Source organism: Delphinapterus leucas, chromosome 15 (assembly GCF_059928025.1).
Source record: "Delphinapterus leucas isolate spDelLeu-1000000601 "Yukka" chromosome 15, BTC_Dleu_Yukka2, whole genome shotgun sequence".
In the NCBI taxonomy this organism is placed as follows: domain Eukaryota; kingdom Metazoa; phylum Chordata; class Mammalia; order Artiodactyla; family Monodontidae; genus Delphinapterus; species Delphinapterus leucas.
Window position 1 is genome coordinate 10,325,431 of NC_143143.1, and position 10,451 is coordinate 10,335,881.

Genomic DNA, 10,451 nt, shown 5'->3' on the forward strand with positions numbered 1-10,451 from the left:
TTCTAACTCATTCTATGGGGACAGCATTGCCATGATACCAAAACCACACAAAGACATCACAAGAAGAGAAAGGCACAGGCCAATATCCCTCATGAACACAGATGTAAACATTCTCAATGAACTTTTTTTTCAAGATAAAAGGAATATATGTGAACACAAAGACTTGTACACAAATGTTCTTAACAGCTGTATTCATAATATCTGAATGCAGGGAAAAGGCCAAATGTCAATCAACAGGTGAATCAATAAACAAATTGTGGTACGTCCATATAATGGAATGGTACTCAGCAGTAAAAAAGAACGAATTACGGGTACGTGGAATCTCCAAATTCATCATGCTTAGTCAATGAAGACACACATCAGAGCCCATATTTTATTATTGTTCATACATATAATTCTAGAAAGGACAAACTATTTTATAGTGGCAAAAACCATGTCAATTTCCTAGTACCGGGGTGGAGAAAGGGGTTGACTGCAAAGGACATGAGGATGATTTTGGTGGGGAAGGAATTATGCTGTGTCTCAATTGTGGTGGTGCTCACACAGCTGAATACGTTTTTCAAAATTTTTCAAACTATAGTTTGGATGAATGCAATTTATTTTACATAAATTATACCCCATATTGCTTAAAAAGCCAGCCCTCACATTCTGTTTCATGAAAAATAATTTAAAATTATTTTAAATTAAACATATGGAGTCACATTGTTTTTGCAAAAATCATCTTACCTACTGGTATTTTCCTACCACTACTATTTTTAATGAGAGCAAAGAGTTTAAAAAACACAATAAGATGTTTGTTTAAAAATTATTGTTTATTTAATCTTTATCTCATTATTTAAATAATTTCTTTGTATATTTCATAAAGTACATATTAGTATAATAATATGTGCAAATGATTTATATATATTTTTTCATGCTCACAAATTTTACCCATAGAGATACATAATCAAAATAATTTGGAGACTACTGCCCTAGAAAGTTGGAAGATCTCTTTTCTCAGAAAACTGAAAGAAGAATTTACCTGGAAGCAGCGAGCTGAATTCATCAAGCAGATGGCTGAAACCAATGGTAATATTAGAGTATACCACATTTACGTGCCATGGGAAGACTCAAGATTGTAAAATGTCATTTCTCCTAGTTAGTTTCTCTCAATTAGCTCATGAATTTAATGCAATTCCAATAAAAAAATCCCAGTGGGATTTTTTAATGCAACTTGGCAAGATGATTTTAAAATTTATTTGAAAGTAAATGTTATGAATAGCAAAGGCAATTTTGTAAAAGAACAAAGAAGAGACATTTGAATAAAAATCAAAGCATATTATAAAGCTGTAGCAGGTGAAATCTTGTCATATTAGTTTGAGAATAAATCAGTAGAAACAAAAATTGAATTCAGAAATTGATCCACGTATGTGGAAATTTATCATGTGTTATAAATGGCATTTCAAATCTTCAGATAAAGTCTGTTAATAGCCAATAATTTGGGGACAATCAGATATCTGTTTGAAAAAAATATCAAGAAATATACAATCTTGTCTCATACCACTCATAAAAATCAACTCCAAATCTACATAGAAAAAGTAAAAAATTAGATTAAGTGTTATACAAATATTACAGAATATCCTTATTATCTTGGGTAGTAGTTTTCCTAAACTAGACACAGAAAGGAGACGCTCTAAACAATAAAGTTAGTAAAACTGACTACAAGAAAATAAAATTGCGTAGGACAGAAGACACCATAAATTAAGAAAAAAGGATAAAATATTTCAACACATAAGGGTTTCTATGCATAATATATCAATTACTTCCAAAAATTAATAAGACAAACAACCCAATAGAAATGTGGCCAAGAATATGAATAAACAAACAATTCTCAGTAAAAGAAACATGAAATGCTAGTAACCATAGATGTTCAACCTTCCTAGAGATTACAGAATACAAAGTGAATCAGTAATGAGATATGCTTTAGGTATTAGATTGACAAACATTTTAAAAGTTTGTATCAGGTGTTTGGTATATGGAAAAATGAATCCACCCATATACTATGGTAGCACAACTTTTAGAGAACAAATTAAAAACATCTATTAAATTTTTTAAATAAGCATTTTCTGTGACCCAGCAGTTCCAGTTATCAGTATCTACTCAGGTTATACCCTTAAATAAGTGCAAAAGGAACATGTACAAGAATATTCACTGTAATAGAAAAAAACAGAAACAACTCAAATGTCCATGAAAAAAGGAGAATGGTTAAACAAGATGTAGTTTATTCACAGTAATATCCAAGAGTGGAAAAGAATGGGGTAAGTCCAAACAAACTGTTGTAAAAGTATCTCCAGGGCTTCCCTGGTGGTGCAGTGGTTAAGAATCCGCCTGCCAATGCAGGGGACGTGGGTTTGAGCCCTGGTCCGGGAAGATCCCACATGCCACGGAGCAACTAAGCCTGTGCGCCACAACTACTGAGCCTGCGCTCTAGAGCCCGCGAGCCACAACTACTGAAGCCCGCGCGCCTAGAGCCCATGCTCCACTACAAGAGAAGCCACCGCAGTGAGAAGCCTGCACACTGCAGTGAAGAGTAGCGCCCCCCCTACTCACTGCAACTAGAGAAAAGCCCGCGCACAGCAACGAAGACCCAATGCAACCAAAAATAAATAAACAAAATAAATTTATTTTTTAAAAAAAGTATCTCCAATATAGTTTTGAGTGAAAAGATGAAGTTGCAGAATGAAGTACATATTATCCCAATTTTTAAAAACACAACTAACAAAAATAAAATAATGGTTTTCCATGGCACCAGGTATATGTGGTGCTGTGGTTAAAGGAGCCTTTACCTGTAGCCATGTATAGTATTTTATTTATTAATTTTTCTACAAAGGTAAAAGTCATAGATTAATTGTATAATTAAACAATAATAAAAATTAAAATATATAAGACTAATAATTAAGTTCACTCTTTCCTAAACTAGGGACTATCATATCAGCTACCCCAAGTAACAAAGAAATTAGAACGTCTACAGGAAAATGTCCTTATGGGTTGGGGGAAGATTTAGTTTGGCTAACAGTTCACAGACATTTTAATACTTTGGGGTAGCTGGTATTTTGCTGTAGAACCATCTTTCCTGAATAGCAATTTGGACAAAAATGTAAGTACTTGGCAGCATACAGCCAGTATATAAAATCAGCCAGGCCTTGATAGTAAAGTGTAAAAGCCCAGTAGTGACTGTAAATCCAGGTCTCCTTTCGCCAAACCTGGCTTTTAGGCTGTTTTATCCTGTTTCTCCATTAGTGTGAGCCACAAAATGGATGGGCAAGCATCGCCACCCAGTGGCTATGGTTCACATTTGCAGAGTTTCTTACTGTGCCCTTTTGTTCCTAAATCTCAAACCAATAGTGCTTTCAGATATCCCTTAAAAGAACAGATATTTAAAACCAAAAAATCGGAGAGGCCATACACTAGATAACAGGACAGTCTTGCTTATGAAAGAACAGTTGAAAATTTATATGCATTTCATACATATATAAGTGTATTATAACTATATTAATAATCAGAGGTGGTTAAACATCATTTCTGAGTGTGCCTGTGATGATGTTTCTAAAAGAGATGAGCATTTGTATTGGTGGCCTGAGTACAGAAAATGGCCCTCTCCAATGTCCGTGGGCTTCATCCAGCCCACGGAGGGCCCCAATAGGACAAAAAGGTAGAGGAAGATTGAATGTTCTCTTTCTCTTTCTCCCTGCCTGTTTGACCCAGGACATCCATCTTGCCCTGCCCTCGAACTGGGACTTAACGTCACTGTTCCCTGGTTCTCAGGCCTTTGGGCTCTGACCGGAACTACAGCAGCAGCTTTTGTGAGTTTCCAGCTTGCAGATGGCAGATAAGGAGTTTCCTATTTTCCTATTGGTTCTATTTCTCTGGAGAACCCTCATACAATAATAATTACATGATTCTCCTTTATCGGTATATGTCTCAGCTTTATCAGTAAAAGCAGAGCTGGAGACAAAGTCTTGTACACAGAACCTTAATTTTGGAGGTATCAGGAGTGAGAGCAGGTAGAGTTAATGAGTAGTATTGTCCTTTCCATATAGAGGCAAACTGCCTTTGATCCCCTTTACCACTGGGATTGGAAAGAACCCATTCACCAGATCAGTATCCCCTGGGAAGTTCAGAAACCATATTGATCTGTTCCAGTAAAATACTACCCGTGACTCAGCAGCTATGACTCGACTAAGCACTTAGCTAAGTTTATAGTAGTTTACAGTTGTCTTCCGTAACCCATCTGGTGTTTGCAGGAGTCAAACGTGAACTAAATGGAGACGTGATGGGAACCATCACTTCTGAGTCCGTCACGTCTTAGAAGTTGGTGCTCAAGTCTGCAATTCCACCTGGGATGCAGTATGTCTTCTCCTTTAATACTTCCTGGGTCAAGACAGAGTGAGGGAACCAATGTGAGCTGCTAAGAATGTCTGTCCCAACTGTGTAACTGGGAACCAGGGAAATAGCCACGGGGTGGGTGTGTGGACACGTTTGACCCCCTGTGGGACATACTTGTACCTGGCTCCAGGTGCCCTCACTCTAACTGGGGCCTTGTCGGTGTTTCACGTCCTATGGTGTCAGTGTCAGCTCAGGTCCTCTACCCAGCTCTTGGGAGATCTGATTCTCGTTTCTCCAGTGGCTGGTAACTCTGGTAAGTAACCACAGGTGCCTTTGGGAAATGATAAAGAGAATATTTATTGACGCTACTGTAGTGGCTCTGCAGGGTCCTTCCTCAAGTGGACCCAGCCTCCTCTATAATTGCTGGACTGTGGTCTGAGAACTGGGTTAGGTCCTAAAACCGGGTGAGAGATTGCTTTTCATTGTACTAACCAATGTCAGCCTTCTGCTCACCAGATTTTTTTCCAGTTATACAAGGCAAGAAAGCACCTTAACTGTCTGTGCTTCCATCTTATCCCTTGGAATACCGTGGTCAGATAGCCACGCCGCAGATTACCGGTGCCAGACACTATAGTTGCCATTCCGCCCTTGCCTCTTGTTCTACCAAGTCCATCCACCTTGCTTCTGATGGCCAAGTCCAGCCACCTGGCTCTGCTGCTCTGGAACCTACCATCGTCTCTGGGAGTCTAGTTTTAGAGCACCATCTGCTACTGTCACCCTAGCCTAGGCACTCCGAGCTTCTCAAAGGTGCTAGAGCTTCCTCATCGGGACATCTCTTATTGCCTTAGTGACGGTCTTAAGAGTCCTCTGGGCGCTTGCAGGGTGGATTAATCTGCTTTGGCATCCCCACCTCCCCGAGCCTTTCGACTCTTTTCTCTTCCAGGGAGTTCCAGCATCTCCACCTCATTTATTGATACTGCTGTCATATGTAAGCTTCACAGAGCCATCCCAGCAGCATTAGAATTGGCTCCTTGCCAGGATGTTAAATCCTGAAGGAGCTGGCCCTGTGTCAACAAACTTTCTCCACCCATTCTTTTATTCTGTGCTTCTGGTCCAACACCCTAAAGGTACACATGCACCCACACATATTCCCTAGTCCTGCTGAGCCCAGTGCTGCAATTCTGTCAGTGAGTAAGCTGTTTCCTTTTACAATAGGGACTGCTCTTCCTCACTCAGGCTCTGCTGAGACCTGACTGAATACCAGTCTGGCAGCAATGAGGTGAAGTGGGTTGCACCTTGAGGAGGATAAGCGTCACCTCGTGAGGCATCTATTCAGCTGGAGTCTTAGCATGGTATCTAGGCGAGGGGAGGCTGCTCCCCTATATCAAGGGAGAGGGGGCCGTTTCTGCTGGACTGGAAATTAGAGTGGGGGCGGCGTCTGTGTTGCATTATTCTCAGGTGCACGGTCCCGGTGCCTCATCCCAATCTCAAGTTCCCACCCCTGTGCTATCGGGGTTTGACTTCAGCCTAGGAGACCTGCCAAGGCTGTACATCTGGCCTCCTCTGCAGCTCTGTCACCCTGAAATCCCAGGCCTCTGGCTCCTTTCTGCCTGCAGCAGATGAAAGTCTTTTTAAACAGCATCATGGAGGCCTGTTGGTTTTCTCAGCATGCCCCAAGTGAATAGCTGGCTGATCTAAACCTGTCATTCTTTCTTCAAGGCTTCCTACACAGTTAACAAAGCCAGCTAACTCCACAAACTTACTATTACCCCCATACTATTCGTATCACAGAGATACAGCTTAACCAAATGCTCTGAGTCCACCTGCACCTCATCCCTCCACCTCAAATAAAAAGAGCCTTAGTAATAATGATGCTACAGCAAGCCAGGGGTTATCACCGCCCTACTTCAGGTGCCAATTGTTTTAGCTTGTGTCCTTCCCCAAACAGCCTTACATAAAGACTTGCTCCCTGGTGGCTTACTTGGGAGGCGATCGTAGGGAAGGAGAGAGGGAGTGGCAAGAGTCACACAGGAAAAGCAGACGTAAGGGTCACCATTGAGGCTGCCGCTGTGGTCAGCGGGGTCCTCATTCTGCCAGGATCCTGAGAAGTGCACAGAAGGCCTCCCCGAATGCACCTCAGTGGTGGCATTTATCCCTTGGCTCCTAAGCCCATTGGTTGCAGTTTGCGTCTAGGATGTTAATTCCCCCTCTTTTCCACATTGCATGTGTGTATGGGCCCTGCGAGCTCCTTTCTGTGTCTGAGGCATCTGTGGAGTTTTTGGTAGAAAATTTAAAATGCCTGGCATGCACATGGGACAAGAAGCTTGAAGAGGGTCAAAGCTTCCGTGGATCTGCTCATCCTCCCATGTCAGAGATGTCTGACTAAGGACGAGAGGGGTGACTGAGGACCCTGGATGCACCTGCTCCCATACATATCTATAGAGTCACAAATTCAGGTAAAAGCCCCAAACTTTACCATGGCCCAAAGGCCAAAGGTGATCTGCTGCCCTTCTTCCTCCATCCTTCCCACCTCGTCTCCTACCTCTGTCCACCGCCTCACTCAGCTCTAACCACCCTCCCCTCCGTGTGTGTGTGTGTGTGTGTGTGTGTGGGGCTCCCAGACACACTCCCGGTGTGGCCAGTTAGCATTTTATCGGAGTAGCCACGCACCAGAGGCAGCTCCCAGGAACCTCCAGGCAGCTCTCTTTCCATCAACACTGGAGGGGTTGCTGATTAGCTTAATGAATGTTAGAAATGGGTTCCCTGGTGGCGCAGTGGTTGAGTCCGCCTGCCGATGCAGGGGACACAGGTTCGTGCCCCGGTCCGGGAAGATCCCACATACCGCGGAGCGGCTGCGCCTGTGAGCCATGGCCGCTGAGCCTGCGCGTCCGGAGCCTGTGCTCCGCAACGGGAGAAGCCACAACAGTGAGAGGCCCGCGTACCGCAAAAAACAAACAAACAAACAAAAAACAAACAAACAAAAAGAAATGGGTTTAGTGAAATTAGTGGCTTGTTAGTTGGTGTATCAAAGTCCAGTGAGGAGACAGAAACCACCTTGTGATTTGAACAGAGAAGGTATAATATGAAGAATTATTAATGATAACAAGGGCTTGGCTGGTATGAAGAGAACTCTAAAGAATACAGGAATGGTAGAGGGAGGAGCCCCCGCCACTAGGGCTGAGCCAGGCTACCCCAGAAAGAGGCCACCCCCCAGAGCTGAGACCCAGACCTCGTTGGGAAAGGCTCACCCATGGCTCACTGAATGGTAGGGGTCTCACTGAGAGGTAGCTACCTTTCCTGCTAGCAGAGGTCACAGGAAATGTGCACTCTGGAACTTTACAGAAATCCACTCTCTGGGGGCCAAGGAAGGTCTTCCATCGGGAGGTGCTTCATAGGAGGCATTTGGCTATGACAGTGCCCGAGGGGGCTGCTGGGGGAATAAGCTGTGGTCCGCTCTGTGCTGCTCGCCACCGCCTGCGGCAGGAGCTGGCTGCCGGTGGTTGTCACCACTGGTTGGGCTGCTAAAGTAGCGGCACTTTCCGGTCCCAGATGTAGGCATTTGTCTCCTCCGGTTTGGAGTAATTGAAGATGCATGGTGGGGCACCAGCGCTCCCCCTACAGGCCTGTCCCGATTCCAATTTTAGCTGAGTTTCTTGAATTAATTCCACACCTGGAAGGAATCCAGTTTTATCGTACTATCAAGACCAGTTCAAATCACTTTGTTGTCCTGGAATGTGCTTTGCAGTCATTCTGTGAAACACGTTTTCACCGTTCTGTGGTGAAACGTGGCTGATGTTTTACCCTTCTGTGGGGCTGTTTTATAGAGGGTGATGCGGGAAAACTGACTGATACGACGTGGTAGCTGTGAGACTGCTCCTCAAGGCCTCCAGCTACAGTGAATGTAGTGAACCAAAGCCGTGAAATCTATCCTCTGTTTGCAGGGAGGTCATGCTTCCCTTGCACTGCTCCCAGTGACTGGATGAGGCGGGAAGAGACACTCGGGCAGACCAGATCCTGGGAGGCATGGATTCCTCTGCTGGTTATCTTGGGCTCCAGCACTCCCCAGTGACCTCACCAAGTCTTCCTTAGACTGTACAGCAGCCATAGGACACTTTTACCCAGGCTTCCCTCTTCCTCTCCCTCATTTATTTATTTATAAATTTATCTATTTATTTAGTTTTAGGCTGTATTGGGTCTTCGTTGCTGCGCACAGGCTTTCTCTAGTTGCGGCGGCTGGGGGCTACTCTTCGTTGCGGTGCGCAGGCGTCTCATTGTGGTGGCTTCTCTTGCAGAGCACGGGCTCTACATGCGTGGGCTCAGTAGTTGTGGCTCGCCGGCTCTAGAACGCAGGCTCAGTAGTTGTGGCACAGGGGCTTAGTTGCTCTGCGGCATGTGGGATCTTCCCGGACCGGGGATCGAACCCGTGTCTGCTGCATTGGCAGGCGGATTCTTAACCATTGCGCCACCAGGGAAGTCCCTCTCCCTCATTTAGAGTCAGACTTGTATCGTGGCCTGATGGCTCTCCCAGCTTTCTGAGCAACTCCCTTCCCCTTTTTCTCTTACAGAGATATTTTCCTTAATAAAATCCTTGCCTATCTAATCCCACGGAGGCCTTGCGGAATTAAAGAACCTCGGCTAAAATTGGAGTCAGGACAGGACTGTAGGGGGAGCTCTTATGCCCCACCATGCATCTTCAATTACTCCAAACAGGAAGAGACAAATGCTCACATCTGGGACGGGAAGATGCCTCTACCCAACCAATGAGAAGCCACTATACTTTGGACTCCCAGCTTCCTCCAGTGGACTCTTTGGTTATCACAGCACCTCCCAATTACCCACTTTTCCGTATAAAAGCAAGTTCCCTTTCGTTGTTCTCCGGATTTGCCTGTGGTCTGTCATAGTTTGTACTTCTCAATTTGCAGTTTCTCTTCTTATTCCTAAATAACCTCACTTTTGCCGGCAAAATACTGGCTATTACATTATTAAAGTTGATACAGGTATCGAGCATATAAAGAGGAGAGAAAAGCAAGAGGAGGGAAAAAGAGACAGTTTGCTCTCAGCATTTGGGACTAATATTCGGGAATGACTGTCATAGATCATGATGGGCTGCAAGAGATCCTACAGGCCATGAAGTTCAAAAATTCCTTTCATGTATTGATTTTTTTTTAATATCTCCTCATTTTAGAGGTGAGATCCAGAGAAGGGAGACAACTTCCCAACATCACGGGACAAGTCAGTAGCAGAGCCAGGACAGGAACCCAGGTCCCCAGACTCGCAAATCATTCATGAGGGCATGCCTTGTTCCTGGCTGCATGCTAAACTCTAGTACAAAACTGGTGAGGACAATGTGAATGAAGTTCTTGCCTTCGTGGAACTTCAAAGGAGGTGCTCCACCTGGATGTTAGAAGGCGAGTAGGAGTTTGCTAGACACCTGCAGGGAGAAGAGGGCAGTGGGAAGGGCATTCAAGGCGCTGTGTGCAAAGGAAGGCCTGAAACATCCCTGGGATTCAGAAATTACAAGTAGAGCCACCTGCCTTAAGTGGAGTGATGGGCTGAGGGGCGAGGTGACGCTGGGAGGAGGATGCACTGTCGAAGACAGCAGGGAGCTCTCTGTGGCTGGAGCGCCGACTGAGCGGCGTGGGAGCGGAAACAGAGGCAACAGGGCCAGGTAAAAAGTGTCGAGGGACAGAGGATAGGGGAGAGCACTACGCTGGAGTCGCGCAGAGTGGGCAACCTCTTAAATTTTACTCCTGCTGATTACCAGAAAGCAAAGGGCCTTTGCAAAATGAGAGCGCCCACCAGAGCCGGGAAGGTGCTCAGCAAACACGCGCTCTGCGGGAAGGCGAGTGAGTTCAGGCCGGCTGCCGGAGCTCGGAGAAAGGTCGCGCACTATGTCGGTAGGGCCGGGACGGGTCCTCTAGGTCGAGTCACTCAGGAACGGGCGATACCAGGCTCCGCCCAGTCCAGCCCAGCCCTCCAGCCTCCCTGAGCCATTGGCTGACCTCAAGGCCTTTGCTTTCAGCCAATAGTAAACGTGGCCGCAGGCTCTTCCGCCGGGTGAGGTCAAAGGTCGCCAATATGGCGGC